Source organism: Staurois parvus, unplaced genomic scaffold, assembly GCF_062004578.1.
Source record: "Staurois parvus isolate SC_StPar_1 unplaced genomic scaffold, SC_StPar_1.0 ptg002860l, whole genome shotgun sequence".
Classification (NCBI taxonomy): domain Eukaryota; kingdom Metazoa; phylum Chordata; class Amphibia; order Anura; family Ranidae; genus Staurois; species Staurois parvus.
In genome coordinates this window covers 72704-87928 of record NW_028320656.1, presented here as the reverse complement: position 1 = coordinate 87928, position 15225 = coordinate 72704, and the positions used below count along the sequence as shown (strand labels likewise).

Genomic DNA, 15225 nt, shown 5'->3' with positions numbered 1-15225 from the left:
GCCCTGTGCTCACTGCCCGGCACCATAGAGCTGGATTGGCATTTGCCATTGAACCCCAGAATTGGCAGGTCCACCACTGGCGTCCTGTGCTTTTCACAGATGAGAGCAGGTTCACCCAGAGCACGTGACAGACGTGAAAGGGTCTGGAGAAGCCATGGAGAACGTTCTGCTGCCTGTAACATGGTTCAGCATGAGCGTTTTGGTGGTGGGTCAGTGATGGTCTGGGGAGGCATATCCATGGAGGGACACACAGACCTCTACAGGCTAGACAATGGCACCCTGACTACCATTAGGTATGGGGATGAAATCCTTGGACCCATTGTCAGACCCTACACTGGTGCAGTAGTTCCTCCTGGTGCAGTGGGTCCTGGGTTCCTCCTGGTGCAGTGGGTCCTGGGTTCCTCCTGGTGCAGGGGGTCCTGGGTTCCTCCTGGTGCATTGGGTCCTGGATTCCTCCTGGTACACGACAATGCCCAGCCTCATGTGGTGAGAGTATGCAGGCAGTTCCTGGAGGATGAAGGAATTGATACCATTGAATGGCCCCCACGCTCACCTGACCTAAATCCAATAGAACTCCTCTGGGATATCATGTTTCGGTCCATTCTGAGTTGCTGTGATGACATTTCAGCAAAATGGACTCGCCTGTTGCATCATTTTTTCCCTTTGATTTTTGGGGGGTCTTTGAATTCAGTCCTCTGTAGGTCGATCATTTTCATTTCCATAAACTGATGGGGCGTCCTTACATTCCTCGCCCATCCCCCGTCCATGTCAGTATAGAGATCCAGCAGGAGATTCCTCCCCATTGAGATCTGATGGGTTTTCAGAGTGTTCCTTTCATTTTTTTGAGCCGTGTATTTCCTGGGACATATTTGCTGAGTATAGATTTGCAGAAACACTGTAGTCTGTTTTTTAGCGAACGCACAGAGCGGGACGGTTTTGTCATTTCTGGTAAGGTGGCAGTAAAGTGCGTTCTTTGACTTTTATCTTCAGGTGAGCTTATAATAAATCTTCCCTGGAGGTACAATGAATATCTGCTAAATGTGAGCCACTTGGGAGATATTCCAGAGAGCAGCAGCCGGAGCCATCACCAGAGCACTGAAGGTTGGCATACCCGTGCCATGCCCTGGGCTCCCGCATGGGAGTGACAACACCGCGGCCCGGCCAGTCAGCGTGGTTTTTTTTTTTTCAAAGGGACTTTGCTAACGCTTTAAAGTGTTGTCCTTAAAGGAGACATTCACCAGCGATGATGCCATGTATGTCTCCTGCAGACCTGTCAGTATATCTGCTTGCCGTACAGCCACCCCTAAAATTCCCCCTATTAGTACAAATTCCCTCCCACCCCCCTCCTAGTACAACATCCCCCCCCCCCAAATCCTCACCCTTCCCAGGACAAATCCCCACCCCCACCCAAATCCCCATGCCAGCACAAATCCTCCCCCAAATCGCCCCTCCTAGTATAAACCCCCCTCAAATCCCCCCTACTAGTACAAATCCCCCACTCCCCACATAGTACAAATTCCCTCCCCCACATAGTACAAATTCCCCCCCACCCACCCCTCCTAGTACAATATCCCCCCCAAAATCCTCACCCTTCCCAGCACAAATCCCCACCCAAATCCCCATCCCAGCACAAATCCTCCCCCAAATCACCCCTCCTAGTATAAATCCCCCTCATATCCTCCCTACTAGTACAAATTCCCCCCCCCCCCACATAGTACAATTTCCCCCCCACCCCACCCCTCCTAATACAATACCCCCCCCCCCAAATCCTCACTCTTCCCAGCACAAATCCCCACCCCCACCCAAATCCCCATCCCAGCACAAATCCTCCCCCAAATCGCCCCTCCTAGTATAAACCCCCCACATAGTACAAATTCAATCCCCCACATAGTACAAATCCCCCTCACCCACCCCTCCTAGTACAATATTCCCCCCCCCCAAATCTTCACTCTTCCCAGCACAAATCCCCACCCCCACCCAAATCCCCATCCCAGCACAAATCCTCCCCCAAATCGCCCCTCCTAGTATAAACCCCCCTCAAATCCCCCCCACATATTTCAAATCCCCCCCCCAATCCTCACTCTTCCCAGCACAAAACCCCGCCCCCACCCAAATCCTCCTGTTAGCACAAATATCCCACAATTTCCCCTCCTGATTGGAGGATTGTGCGTCTGTTGGCCCTGTTTGGTCGGGTGTTCTGATTGGAGGAATGTGCGTCTGTTGGCCGTGTTTGGTCGGGTGTTCTCCTGATTGGAGGAATACTCGTCTGTTGGCCGTGTTTGGTTGGGTGTTCTGATTGGAGGAATGTGCGTCTGTTGGCCGTGTTTGGTCGGGTTTTCTCCTGATTGGAGGAATGTGCGTCTGTTGGCCGTGTTTGGTCGGGTTTTCTCCTGATTGGAGGAATGCGCGTCTGTTGGCCGTGTTTGGTCGGGTGTTCTCCTGATTGGAGGAATGTGCGTCTGTTGGCCGTGTTTGGTCGGGTGTTCTCCTGATTGGAGGAATACTCGTCTGTTGGCCGTGTTTGGTTGGGTGTTCTGATTGGAGGAATGTGCGTCTGCTGGCCATGTTTGGTCGGGTGTTCTCCTGATTGGAGGAATGTGCGTCTGTTGGCCGTGTTAGGTCGGGTGTTCTCCTGATTGGAGGAATGCGCTTCTGTTGGCCGTGTTTGGTTGGGTGTTCTGATTGGAGGGATGTGCGTCTGTTGGCCACGTTTGGTCGGGTGTTCTCCTGATTGGAGGAATGTGCGTCTGCTGGCCGTGTTTGGTCGGGTGTTCTGATTGGCGGAATGTGCGTCTGTTGGCTGTGTTTGAGGTGCTGTTAACATCACAAAAATAGAGCAGAAACAGGCCACTTAAAATGACACGAATAACTGGTGTCATTGTCATATCTCCGACTCACTTGTATAAGTGTGGATCCATAAACCCAGAAAATGCATACTAAACAATATGGTAGTGTGACGAGAGCACTCCTACCTGAAAAAGAAGGTTACTAAATGATCCACGCGGAGTAATATGAATTCAAAAAATTTTTAACAATACTTTATTTGATCACATAGATCATAAGGAGGTTAAACATGAGCACGGTGAACATGTCAAACAAATAAAATCATGTTAAAAAGCACTTGGCGTCTTCATTATAGGGTCATTTTAGCAAATAGAGTACCATATAAGGCAATATAGAGTAATGGTGAGGTAATTCTCCTAGGTTTCCATGAATTTCCAGCTTGTATTAGAGTGAGCCATGTATTCAGCAGATATGTTCCCAATATACGTCAGGAGCCTCCTGGTATGTGGAAGCTGGAACACAAAAATACACAGTGTATGTATAAAAATATAGGAGCCGAATCGCATCCAAGACTCACCAGGCCTCCCTCTACAGTAATTAGTGGACACTTCTATTACCTTCTCAGTCATGAGACTATCATACCCGCTTCTCAAGTGTAGGGACTTCCTGGGTAGCCACCCCAAGTGAAACAAAGTCCACAGTACCAAATGATTCTGGGGATATATATAAAAATAAATGTATAGATCACAGGCATCAAGTAAACCCTGAAAACAAAGAACACAATATGGGTATATTACCATCAATAAAGATCAAGAAGACTCCCGTCGACTTGAAATAGGATCAGGTCCTTGATGCTTGTTCAAAGGTGCATATGGGGGTGGGGAGCAAGGTAGTCACAGTACGTCAATTCCAAACACATGTGATATGTATGTAGCAGGCCGTGAGTACCTGAGTCTATATACCCAATGAAGGGTTTCCAAAAATTACTCAATTTGAGAAAATTGAAGCGGTTTCATTAGGATATGGCTATGTCACAGCATACAATGCCTAAGTAGGATAGCGTATATATATATATATATATGTATATTATCCTCTGAAGAGGATTTCCAAAAATTCCCCAAGTATATAGGGTAGATTAGGCCCGTATGACATGCCTTCTTAACTCCATATATGCTCTATAAATCTAAACAGCTGTAAGCTTAAATAACTTGCCACCGGTGGAAGGTATATTCCCCTAGGGGATTGCCGTTTGCGAACCGCTGTAATAGTAGCCTTATGGTAGTTTTCAGAGGGTCTCGTGCCTTCCTAGCAGGGAGCTGTGACACCGCCGTTCCTTCCCGCCTCGTGGGCGCCGCACCCTATGAAGACGCCGAGCGTAGTGACGTCAATATGTTGACGCGTTTCGTCCGCCAATCACCGCAGACTTCGTCAGAACTGGGAGGGGACTTCAGTCCTTTGCCTTATATGGTGCACTAATTGCATACCAAAGAGTCTCCACCTCGCCATCTTGTGTTGAAAGAGTATCACTACATTTGAAATATCCAGAGTGAATTGAAACACATATATTGAATTTAAAATGACTGCTGGCAATAAAAAGGAGGGACCATATTACTGTAAATCAGATCATCTTTAAAGAAATTAGTGGAAAGAAATTATTATTATCATAATTATCGTTCAAACAGGAAGACATCAAGACAGAGTTCAATTTCCTAATTATAGTATTGATCTAGTTATTATAGGAGTTTAATCTATAGTGGGAAATAGAAAGAATCACATAATTAGATTCATACTATGTCCAGATAAATCCATATTTCATTCGCATATACAGTACCCCAGTACAGGTTATAACTCAAGGTATGTTAAAGGTTCCAAAAAATCAATTCAAAAAAACTCACCATTACCTCACCATTACCCTATATTGCCTTATATGGTACTCTACTTGCTAAAATGACCCTATAATGAAGACGCCAAGTGCTTTTTAACATGATTTTATTTGTTTGACATGTTCACCGTGCTCATGTTTAACCTCCTTATGATCTATGTGATCAAATAAAGTATTGTTAAAAAAATTTTTGAATTCATATTACTCCGCGTGGATCATTTAGTAACCTTCTTTTTTAAGGTAGGGGTGCTCTTGTCACACTACCATATTGTTTAGTATGCTGTTAACATCAGGCTGCGTTCACTCTTGAGTGTAGCGAATTTGAAAAGCGTTTTTCCTGCATTTTCACATGCGATTTCTTGCGCGATTTCATGCGTTTTCATACAGCGTTTTTTTTTTAGGCATTGGCATTTTGAGCTTTAGGATTTTTGTATTAGCCAATAGAGAAAATTATCATCTGTTGCGTCATTTGTTGCTAGTTAATTAGAGTTAAAGTGATTCTAAAGGTTCATTTTTTTGTGTCACAGCCGGGTGCCCACACAGAAGATGCCGGTGCCAGGGAGAGAAGATGGCCGGTGAAACCAGTCGTGGTGAGGACACCGCTGGACAGGTGGCTGTATTTTAAAAGTCAGCAGCTACAGCACACATGGGCATTTACTAAGCTTCATTAAAGCTTCAAAAAAAGCACCACAAACTCATCTAAAGCACATAAAAAAATCATGTTGAAGTGGTAGGTGGTTAAAGTCGAAGTAGGTGTAAATGAGCCCTTAGAGTACCCATAGACTTGATATGACCCCTGGCCTACCAGCTTCAGGAAAACATAGACTTGATATGACCCCTGGCCTATCAGCTTCAGGAAAACATAGACTTGATATGACCCCTGGCCTACCAGCTTCAGGAAAACATAGACTTGATATGACCCCTGGACTACCAGCTTCAGGAAAACATAGACTTGATATGACCCCTGGACTACCAGCTTCAGGAAAACATAGACTTGATATGACCCCTGGCCTACCAGCTTCAGGAAAACATAGACTTGATATGACCCCTGGCCTACCAGCTTCAGGAAAACATACACTTGATATGACCCCTGGCCTACCAGCTTCAGGAAAACATAGACTTGATATGACCCCTGGCCTACCAGCTTCAGGAAAACATAGACTTGATATGACCCCTGGAAAATGAAGGTTCAGCTGAAACTGATCTATCTAGACCAGTGATTCTCAACCTTCCTAATGCCGCGATCCTTTAATACAGTTCCTCATGTTGTGGTGACCCCCACCCAGGGGGCAATAGGGGATCATGGGGCCCCTGTGTCCTTGCCCAAACTCAAAAAAGCCTATGAAAAAGGTACCAGGAGCATCTCATGAGGCCCCCCACTGACCCCGGGCCCTCGGGCAGTGCCCAAGTTTCCAAATGGTCAGTCCGCCCCTGCCTCCAACCATAAAATTATTTACCCAGTAATTATAATTCATGAAGTGTCTTTTTACCTCCAATACTGCTGCTTTCTACACATTAGCTGCTTTCTACACATTAGCTGCTTTTAACAGAGTAGCTGCTTTCAACACAGTAGCTGCTCTTACACATTGGAAATATGTGTTTTCCGATGGTCTTAGGTGACCCCTGTGAAAGGGTTGTTCGACCCCCGAAGGGGTCGTGACCCAGAGGTTGAGAACCACTGATCTAGACGATTGCTGTTTCCCCAGTCTGAATAATACATACATTTGTTGTCCAAAAACTAGTGTAGATGTTATTGCAGCAATCATTCCAAAGCCTAACATCCTCAAACTACCATCTTGTACATACAACCAGACAAACCTACTTATATAGATGTCAGAACTTAAAGAGGGACAGTGATGGACAAATTGAGGACTTGGGGATTTAGGAACAAAGAGAAGGACCTCCTTAAGGCTGCCTGCTGTCCATACAAATACATGTGTGTCCTGCAGTTACCTGTGTTTCTAGTTGGTAGGGACTTGGATCAGCACAGCGTTAATATTTAATTTCTGAGAATGGAGATTACAAGGCTGCGTCCTTGGATCCCTATCAATACAATTGAACTTTGATCTTGATTTGGAGATGGCCAAAGGTAGTAATCCCATTTTCCTTGTTCTCCAGGGAAGAGATGGCCAAAACCTAATTATTGCTGGAAAGAATCAGAGAATATAGTCATGTAAAAGGCAATCTCAACCTTTCGCCCATATTTTTCTAGGTTATTTCTATTTCTACAGCAGGCTTATCAGGAGATTTTATTATTTTTAATGTATGTTACTATGGTCATACTAAAACATAAGAACATCTTCAATTAAAAAAAGAGAGAAGCCAAAAGAGAAAAGACGACATTGCAGTTTCTCTAGAACCATACAGGATTTATGGCGCCAACAGTTTGTAATAACTGTGGGGGATGGACTGATAGGAGAGATAGAAGATTCCATTATTAGCTGAAGGCAGGATAGGCTTCCCTGAAGAGATAGGTTTTCAGAGATCGCCTAAAAGTGAGCAGAGTAGGTGATATACAGATATACAAAGACATGCTGGTAGGGTAATTGGCTCCTGTCCAGGGCGGACTGACCATTTGGAAACTCAGGCACTGCCTGAGGGCTTGGGGTCAGTAGGGGGCCCCATTAAATGCCCCTGCTACGTTTTTCATAGGCTTTTTTGAGTTTGGGCAAGGACACAGGGGCCCCATGATCCCCTATTGCCCGGGGGCCCCATGAGTTGTCAGCCCGCCCCTGCTCCTGTCTAAATTGGCCTTAGTATGTATGAATGTGAGTTAGGGACCTTAGATTGTACGCCCCTTGTGGGTTAGGGACCTTAGATTGTACGCCCCTTGAGGGTTAGGGACCTTAGATTGTACGCCCCTTGAGGGTTAGGGACCTTAGATTGTACGCCTCTTGAGGGTTAGGGACTGATGTGAATGTACAATATATATGTAAAGCTCTGTGTAAATTGACAGCTATATAAGGTTCTGTCCTCGGGCCCCTTCTCTTCTCCATCTACACCTCCTCCCTTGGTCACTTGATAAACTCCCACGGCTTCAACTACCATCTCTATGCTGATGACACGCAAATCTATCTCTCTACCCCCCACCTCACCCCTTCAGTCTCCACCCGCATCGCTAGCCTACTAAGCGACATATCGGCATGGATGTCACTCCACTTCCTCAAACTCAACCTTTCCAAAACTGAGCTCCTAGTATTCCCCCCCCCCCCCCCCGCCCGCGCCACCCCCACTGAGTTTACCATAAATATTGTTAACACCATCCTCAGTCCATCCCCTCATGCCGGGGTACTAGGGGTAATCCTAGACTCCCATCTGTCCTTCCAGCCCCAGATCCAATCGCTGACAAAATCATGTAGACGTCACCTCCACAACATCTCCAAGATACACCCATTCCTAACCCCAGAAACCACTAAGCAACTTATCCACTCCCTTGTCATATCACACCTCAACTACTGTAACTCCCTCCTCATTGGCCGACCTCATCGCAGGCTATCCCCCCTCCAGTCTATCATGAACGCTGCTGCTACTCATCCACCTCACTAACTGTTCTGTATCCGCCACCCCTCTCTGCCAATCCCTCCACTGGCCTCCACTAAGTGTCCTCCACCCCTCTCTGCCAATCCCTCCACTGGCCTCCACTAAGTGTCCTCCACCCCTCTCTGCCAATCCCTCCACTGGTCTCCACTCAGTGTCCTCCACCCCTCTCTGCCAATCCCTCCACTGGCCTCCAATCAGTGCCCTCCACCCCTCTCTGCCAATCCCTCCACTGGCCTCCACTCAGTGCCCTCCACCCCTCTCTGCCAATCCCTCCACTGACCTCCACTCAGTGTCTTCCACCCCTCTCTGCCAATCCCTCCACTGGCCTCCACTCAGTGTCCCCCACCCCTCTCTGCCAATCCCTCCACTGACCTCCATTCAGTGTCCTCCACCCCTCTCTGCCAATCCCTCCACTGACCTCCAATCAGTGTCCTCCACCCCTCTCTGCCAATCCCTCCACTGGCCTCCACTCAGTGTTCTCCACCCCTCTCTGCCAATCCCTCCACTGGCTTCCAATTGGCCAACAGATAAAATTCAAAACTCTAACAATGACATATAAAGCCATCCACAACACTGCCCCAACTTACATCACCGATCTTATCTCTAAATATCACCCAAACCGTATACTCCACTCCTCGCCAGACCTCTCTAGCTCCCTTATCGCCTCCTCCCATGCTCGTCTCCAAGACTTCTCCAGGGCGTCACCCATCCTCTGGAACTCCCTACCCCAATCTATCAGACTATCACCTACTTGACTTGCTTTTAGGCGATCACTGAAAACCTTTCTCTTCAGGGAAGCCTATCCCGCCCTCTGCTAATTCTGGAATCCTCTACTCTTCCAACCACTCCATCCCCCACAGTGACTACCTACTGTACCACTCACCCCTCCCTCCTAGATTGTAAGCTCCAAGGAGCAGGGCCCTCAAATCCCTCTTGTATTGAACTGTATTGTTACTGTATTGTCTCCCACTATAATGTAAAGCGCTGAGCAAACCGTTGACGCCATAAATCCTGTATAATAATAATACCTGAAACAAATAAAATAAATTGGGGTAGAGAGCTCCAGATGATGGGGGAGGCTCTGCAGAACCAAAACCTTTATAAACACTTCAGCATTCCTGCTAAAGAAGAAGGGGTGTACATTGTCCGTCAGATGAAGTTGGTGGTGGGATCTGCTTTAGACTGGTCATTACACACTATGGTCTACACCCCCATCCTAATTTTTAGAGAGGACCCAACCCATCGCGGACTAGGCCAGTTCACCACCAACATATGATTACCTTATGGTTAGAGTGAAGCAACCCAATTCACGATCAGTTCTATCTCGTGCAAAGCGGTCCATTTCTTTGGGTGAACTGGTAAAGTGGTTCAGAAGACCACTGTTCATTTTGCTGAAAGTCTGTACTCCACTAGAGTAGAATCAAATGGGGATCCCACTTATGTTTTATGAAGGGGTTATAAGGGTGAGAATGTTCGATCTCTAAGACATCACTGCTTAGTACAGATCCTAATGAGACATGATACTTGGTTATTAGACGAGCCATGCAAGGGGGGAAGAGACCCATAACCACCTGAGCAAATTGGCTGTGACTGCCAGTTGACTTTACACAGACCACTCAAAATAAGTGTATGTGTTTGTGGGGGGGGGAGGGATCAATTCCACCAGGAGGGTGCCTCCTGATTTGAGAAATCCAAATAAGAATAATGATCGTGGTGCCAGATGATCACATCAAATGTCCATATAGCTTTATTTTTATTTATGAATAGAAAATGGGTGGTGTGACGAAGGTGTAGGTGGAACAGAACATATGCAGAGAGTGGGAGTATACACATAAGGATTTTATTGAAAAGCAGGGAGTGGGCACATGGCAGGGATAGCAGAGTTCTGGTAGGCAAAGGGCTAAGTCCGCAACACGGGAGTGGCACAAAGCAGGGATAGCAGAGTTCTGGCAGACAAAGGGTTAAGTCCCTAACACAGGCTGGGCACACAGCAGGGATGGCACAACCCCAACAGATAAAGGGTTAAGTCCATAACACAGGCTGGGCACACAGCAGGGATGGCAGAACTCCGGTAGACAAAGAGTTAGGTCCATAACACAGGCTGGGCACACAGCAGGGATGGCAGAATCCTGGAAGATAAAGGGTTAAGTCCATAACACAGGCTGGGCACACAGCAGGGATGGCAGAATCCGGGCAGACAAAGAGTTAAGTCCATAACACAGGCTGGGCACACAGAAGGGATGGCAGAACTCCGGCAGACAAAGGGTTAAGTCCATAACACAGGTTAAGCACACAGAAGGGATGGCAGAATTCTTGCAGATAAAGGGTTAAGTCCATAACACAGGCTGGGCACACAGAAGGGATGGCAGAACTCCGGGCAGAAAAAGGGTTAAGTCCATAACACAGGTTGAGCACACAGAAGGGATGGCAGAACTCTTGCAGATAAAGGGTTAAGTCCATAAGACAGGCTGGGCACACAGAAGGAATAGCAGAACTCCGGCAGACAAAGGGTTAAGTCCATAACACAGGCTGGGCACACAGAAGGGATGGCAGAACTCTTGCAGATAAAGGGTTAAGTCCATAACACAGGCTGGGCACGCAGAAGGGATGGCAGAACTCTTACAGACAAAGGGTTAAGTCCATAACACAGGCTGAGCACACAGAAGGGGTGGCAGAACTCTTGCAGATAAAGGGTTACGTCCATAACACAGGCTGGGCACACAGAAGGGATGGCAGAACTCCGGCAGACAAAGGGTTAAGTCCCTAACACAGGCTGGGCACACAGCAGGGATGGCAGAACCCCAACAGATAAAGGGTTAAGTCCATAACACAGGCTGGGCACACAGAAGGAATAGCAGAACTCCGGCAGACAAAGGGTTAAGTCCATAACACAGGCTGGGCACACAGAAGGGATGGCAGAACTCTTGCAGATAAAAGGTTAAGTCCATAACACAGGCTGGGCACGCAGAAGGGATGGCAGAACTCTTGCAGATAAAGGGTGACGTCCATAACACAGGCTGGGCACACAGAAGGGATGGCAGAACTCCGGCAGACAAAGGGTTAAGTCCATAACACAGGCTGGGCACACAGAAGGGATGGCAGAACTCCGGCAGACAAAGGGTTAAGTCCATAACACAGGCTGGGCACACAGCAGGGATAGCAGAATTCTGTCAGACAAAGGGTTAAGTCCGTAGCACAGGCTGGGCACACAGCAGAGATGGAAGAGGTCTGACAGGAAAGGGTTAATCCGCACAAGGAACTGGATACACAGCAGGAATACAACAGTGGCTAAGTCCTTGGCACAGATGGCACTCTAGTACAGCAGAACTTAGTCCAGAGTCAAACAGCAACAATCCGAGCCCAGTGAGTAGCAGGCCAGAAATTGGTACAGAAAAGTCCAAGGGCACAGGGCAGCAATTCAGGGACTCACCAGCCAACAGTGGCCTCAGCAGAGGAAGTCTAGCCAGAGTGACATGGAGAAGGATGTCCAGAGGGCTGAGGTCCTTCACCAACTCATCACAGATCGTCGGAGGGCTGTGTGTCCTGACCACAGTTTGAAGACCACACAGGCAACAGCTGAGGGAAGAACAGAGGATAGAGTACAGTCCCAGGGTTCAAAAACTGTAGCTGCTGACTTACAGACACTTACCTGTCCCTCAGTCCAGCGGTGTCCTCACCATGGCTGGTTTCACCAGCCATCTTCTCTCCCGGGCATCTTCAGTGTGGGCACCTGGCTGTGACAGCTTGCGACTTCACACTGCGCATGTGCTTTGAGAATGGTCCCATAGTCTTCTGGGACCTGTCACGTGTCCCAGAAGAGTACAGGGAGGGGGGGGAGGATAACCTCTGCTTTCAATTGCCACAGGCAATCGCACCCAAAGTGGGAACCTGTCAAATTCAGGTACCCACTCCCCCCCCCCCCCCTGGTCCGGGGAGCTGGGGACAAAGCCTTAGACTAGCAGTATCCAATGTATTTTGGGGGCCAAAGTATCCCCCATGATTAGGACTTGGGCTGTTATACTAGACAGAAGGTGGGAGACATGGTCAAGACAAGTACGTTTGAACAACATTCCCCAATTCACTGAATGTACTGATGAGAATTGTTGTACTAGTGTAAGGTCAGCTTTGGCGACATTCGCTATATGTCTGTGTATGTGTGAGGGATGGGGGGAGGGGGTATGGCAGAGGTAAGCAACTTTGAAGAAGTGAAGGTCTACCTGACCAACATGGAAGAGATCAGAGACCAAAGAACACCAGGGTGAAGCGCCCTAAGGAGATAATCTAGCGAGGCATTGTTATAATTGTTACAATGGAAAATTTGAAGAAAACTTAGAAAATATGATAATATAAATGTTGTTGTAAAACTATAAACCAGTAATTTCTTTTTAGCTTGGCTCATCTGACTAGTTTGAGTTCAATGCTGAGTTCTGGCCTGGCTAGTTGGCTGGTTGGGCTGAGTTGTGACCTGGCTGGCTGGCTGGCTGGGTTGAGTCATGGCCTGGTTAGCTGGCTGGGCAGAGTCGTGGCTTGGCTGGCTGGGCAGAGTTGTGGCCTGGTTGACTGGCTGGGCAGAGGAGTTTTGGCCTGGTTGGCTGGCTGGGCAGAGTTGTGGCCTGGTTGGTTGGCTGGGCACAGTTGTGGCCTGGCTGGCTGACAAGGATGAGTTGTGGCCTGGTTGGCTGGCTTGGCAGAGTTGTGACCTGGCTGGCATGGCAGAGTTGTGACCTGGCTGGCTGGCTGGGAAGAGTTGTGGCCTGGCTGGTTGGGCAGAGCTGTGGCCTGGTTGACTGGCTGGTTAGAGTTGTGGCCTGGTTGAATGGCTGGGCAGAATTTTGGCCAAACTGGCTGGATGGGCAGTTTTGGCCAGAGTGGCTGGCTGGGCAGAGTTGTGACCTGTTTGGCTGGCTGGACACAGTTGTGGCTTGGCTGGCTGGCTGGGCAGAGTTGTGGCCTGGTTGGCTGGCTGGGCAGAATTGTGGCCTGGTTGGCTGACTGGGCAGAGTTGTGGCCTGGTTGGCTGGCTGGGCAGAGTTGTGGCCTGGTTGGCTGGCTGGGCAGAGTTGTGGCCTGGCTGACTGGCTGGCTGGGCAGAGTTGTGGCCTGGCTGACTGGCTGGCTGGGCAGAGTTGTGGCCTGGCTGACTGGCTGGGCAGAGTTGTGGCCTGGTTGGCTGGCTGGGCAGAGTTGTGGCCTTGCTGAATGGCTGGCTGGGCAGAGTTGTGGCCTTGCTGAATGGCTGGCTGGGCAGAGTTGTGACCTTATCCCTCTCCACTCTATCCAAAACTAAAAAAAACTTTTGCCTTTAGTTGTACTTTAAAGTGGTAGGAAACCGCAACTTGAAAAAAAAAAATCCCCTGCAAGGTAACATCATAATGTAGTGGTGTGCATCGCGTACTGGCACGGTATGAAAGACTGACCCTAAAATGAAGCCCTCCAGCGGCTCACTGTCACCACTGACAGCCCTTCCATCTTCACCCGGCCTTCTTTACAGGGCTACGTCTGACTGGCCATGACAGGATGACGTCACTCCTGCACGTGCGGGAGTCTCGGGGCACAGCACAGCGCTCTGAAGGAATGGGTATGCCGTTCCTTCAGAGCATAGAATGACAAATCATTTGGCAGATAATACAGTTCAGATGTGTGTATATTAGAGTCTGCCGCTGCTTGCCTGGAATCAGCTTTACCAGCGATCCCTGCCAATCCCGCTCATTATGGAGCTTCACTACAAATCATAAAACACAAGATTATGTAATGATGATTTAATTATCAAGCCTTTTATTATGCTTTTTACTCACCTCTTCTCTTTTATTTCTTATCTATCTTATCTTTTTTATTTATTTTATTTTATGTATATTTTATTTATCTTTTATTTCTTATCTATCTTATTTTTTATCTATTTTATCTTTTTTATTTATTTTATGTATATTTTATTTATCTTTTATTTCTAAGCTATCTTATTTTATCATTTATTTATTTTATCTACTTAATTTTTTTTATTTATATTTTATCTATCTTTTTTATTTATGTTATTTATCTTTTATTTCTTATCTATCTTATTTATTTTATATTTTACTTATCTTTTATTTCATATCTACAGTATCTTATCATTTATTTATTTATTTTATCTTCTCTATTTTTTATCTATATTTTATTTATCTTTTATTTCTTATCTATCTTATTTATTTTATATTTTATTTATGATTTTTATATTTATATATATTTTTTATTTCAGGTACTTATATAGCGCCGTCAAATTACGCCACACTTTACATGTATATTGTACATTCACATCAGTTCCTAACCCTCAAGGGGTGTACAATCTAAGGTCCCTAACTCACATTCATACATACACATACTAGGGACAATTTAGACAGGAGACAATTCAACCAACCAGCATGTCTTTGGAGTGTGGGAGGAAACTGGAGTACCCAGAGGAAACCCAGGCAGGCACAGGGAGAACATGAAAACTCCAGGCAGGTGGTGCCGTGATTGGGATTTGAACCAACGACCCGAGTTCTGCCAGGCGGGAGTGCTAACCATTTAGCCACTGTGCTGCCCTATGATAAAGTGCTGAGCAAACTGTTGGCGCCATATAAATCCTGTATAAAAATAATAATAATAAAATTGTATCAAATACTTACCATCATTTTTCTTTCCGAGCCATGTGCAGCGTACGTGTGGTAGTAGCCCCATCTCCTTCTACCCATGGGGCCAGGGAATAGCTATGAAGTTGATGCCTCCACAACCTAGGAAGGAACTGGTTGGTATAGTATGCTGCCATGGATTGGTGCCGGGAAGGAGGATTTAAAACATCCATGTGGTGCCTACTCTTCCGTGTTATTTTATTTATCTCAGGTACTTATATAGCGCCGTCAATTTTCACAGCACTTTACATATATATTGTACATTCACATCAGTCCCTAACCCTCAAGGGGCGTACAATCTAAGGTCCTTAACTCACATTCATACATACACATACTAGGGACAATTTAGACAGGAGCCAATTAATCTACCAGCAT

At 46.9% G+C, this 15225-nt stretch overlaps 1 long non-coding RNA gene across 1 annotated transcript; it reads right to left on the bottom strand.

Annotated features, from left to right (window-relative positions):
• Positions 1-3023: 3023 nt before the first annotated feature.
• On the bottom strand, positions 3024-4125 carry LOC149429023 (uncharacterized). The gene is made up of 3 exons (XR_016310625.1): positions 3582-4125; positions 3402-3497; positions 3024-3296 (listed from the first exon to the last, which is right to left on the bottom strand). It is a non-coding gene; the product is annotated as an uncharacterized LOC149429023 (long non-coding RNA).
• Between the last annotated feature and the right edge of the window lie 11100 nt (positions 4126-15225).